Source organism: Balaenoptera acutorostrata, chromosome 4 (assembly GCF_949987535.1).
Source record: "Balaenoptera acutorostrata chromosome 4, mBalAcu1.1, whole genome shotgun sequence".
In the NCBI taxonomy this organism is placed as follows: Eukaryota; Metazoa; Chordata; class Mammalia; order Artiodactyla; family Balaenopteridae; genus Balaenoptera; species Balaenoptera acutorostrata.
In genome coordinates, this window is record NC_080067.1 from 123,437,374 (window position 1) to 123,439,771 (window position 2,398).

A 2,398-nucleotide genomic window follows, 5' to 3' on the forward strand; every position below is an offset into this window, starting at 1 on the left:
AAAAGCAGTAAACACTGATAATTCTTATTCCTTTCCCTGATCCCATCCATCTTGTTCCTTTCCACAGGTAACCACTGTTATTAATTTCTTAAGTATCCTTTCAGTATATCTTTATGCAAATACCAAGCAAGAATAAAGATGAATTCTTATTCCCTCTTTCCATATAAACATATATTGCTATATATGAACTGCTCTGTGTCTTCATTTATCCATTTAAAGATACAACGTAGTGTTCGCTTCAGCAGCACATATACTAAAATTGGAACAATACAGAGAAGATTAGCGTGGCCCCTGCACAAGGATGACACACAAATTCATGAAGCTTTCCATTTTTTTTGTTATAAAGCAGAAACTGACACACATTTGTAAAGCAATTACACTCTAATAAAGATGTAAAAAAAAAGAAAAAAAAAAGATGCAACCTAGAGATATTTCCGTATCAGTATATAATGAGCTTCCCCGTTCTCTTATACTGCTGTATAATATTCCATTGTGTGAATATCTCATAGTTAATTTAACCAGTCCCTTATTGATGGAACTTGAGTTGTTTTGAAGTTGTGATATTTAGAGTTTTTCAATGTATAACTGTATATATTTTTCATTCATATGTGCAATTTTTACTGAAGGATCAGTTCCCAAGATTGGGATTGCTAAAACCAAAGGGTAATTGCACTTATAAGTTTGATAGCTATTCCTAATTCTCCTCCATCAAGACGGCACCCACCAACAATGCTATGAGGATTCCTGTTTGTTCAAAGGGTCACCAAAAAAGTGTGTTAAATTTTGGTATTGCTAATCTCATTAGTAAAAAATGGTATCTGAGTATATTTTTAATTTATATTGCCCTTATTATGATACCAGTTTGGCATCTTTTTATATATTTAGAGGTCATTTATATTTCTTTTTCTATTGATCAAACGGTTTTCAGAATCCAAAGGAATGAAAGGCTAATGGTAGTTTTTCAGACTGGGGCCAGTGGAAGGTCCATCTAATTCTCCCTACTCTCATTCCCATGATACACATACCTGCTTTCAGCTATCCTGAGAGTGGGTGGAAAGAGCATTGCTTTTGGCTGGAGGGGGATGAGGTCTGGAGCAGAAGACGGTCTGTCCTCTAAGCACACTGGGTCACAATTCACATGAAAAGTGAGCTTTCAGTCAATAAGCCTAATAAAACCACTTTGTCTAATGTCCTACCAACATTTTCATGCAACTTCCAAAGAGCTGCCTGTGAAAATCTCCTCAAGAAAGATGATCACCTGAGCTTGCAGATTTCGTACTATATAGCTCCACAGTTTCTTGGGAGAAACCACAAAGTCATTCAATCATTCCCTTTGAGATAAGAATAAATAACAACAATGCCACATAAATAGCATCAGTTGGCTGTAGGGGCAAGCTGTCATTTCCAGGAGCGGGATGTGCTTTTATATCCAAGGGTACAGCATATAATCACATTAAAAAATTCCAAGGATAGCAGAAATTCAATCGGGTCGGTTTTGTCATGAAGCAGCCTGCAGGTGTTCCATTTAGATCAGATGCTACATTTGCAAGCCAGAAGGAAAGAAGAGGGCTTTGGCTTAATTCATGGAATCTCAGAAGAAATTGAACATTTTTTTTTTCCCATGACAAACTGGAATTTGCCTCAGACGAGCTTGACATATTGCTGGCCTGTGGTCTAAATTTGTCTGAGACTGTCACGTCACTCTTCCAAAGTTGCCAGGATCAGAGGCCAGAAGGAAAAAGAATGGGGCTTTTCTAAGGCTGCTGAATGATAACTTCCCCACAATCTGTCGTGATGTGTCACTGAAAGTGTCTATGTGACTAAGGTCAGAGAGGAAAACAAAAAGAGAGGCATTCTTGAGCCCAGAAGTGGCTTCTGGTAAAATAAAATAACCAAGGGACAGACAGGATGGGTTCAAGACATCTGTAACTAATCTGGGCTGGATCAGCATTTCTAAGTTTTTAACCAAGAAATATTGATTTATGTTTATTATGCTTTATGGCACTTTAGAGCAATTTATAACACTTACATTAAGCAATGGATGGGCTGGGAGAAAAGCCAATATGGGCATGAAGAAAGATGAAGTGCTGTCAGGAACAGCAACTTTCAAGTATCAGGTGCAATTTCTTGTTTTTGCATTTTATCTGAACTATTTAACATGAAGCAAGAAAATGATTATTGATTTTTAAGTTACACAAACACAAGAAAATGAAAGAAGTTGAATAAACCTAAAGGAATTCTTAAAATACACACACATACACACATGCATATATCCTCAACAGCTACAACGAAAAAGCAAAAATAAAGCCCTTCTCTATAGGCTTATTTTAAAACTATACTTAAGTAGTGCCACTATGTAAAATAAAGGAAACAAATAGTACTGTATAAAATATGAGTT

General features: G+C 36.3%; 1 non-coding gene across 1 annotated transcript; it reads left to right on the forward strand.

Moving 5' to 3' along the window:
* Positions 1 to 229: 229 nt before the first annotated feature.
* LOC114236051 (U6 spliceosomal RNA) lies at positions 230 to 336 on the forward strand. Its single transcript, XR_003622088.1, has one exon. It is a non-coding gene; the product is annotated as a U6 spliceosomal RNA (small nuclear RNA).
* Positions 337 to 2,398: the final 2,062 nt, after the last annotated feature.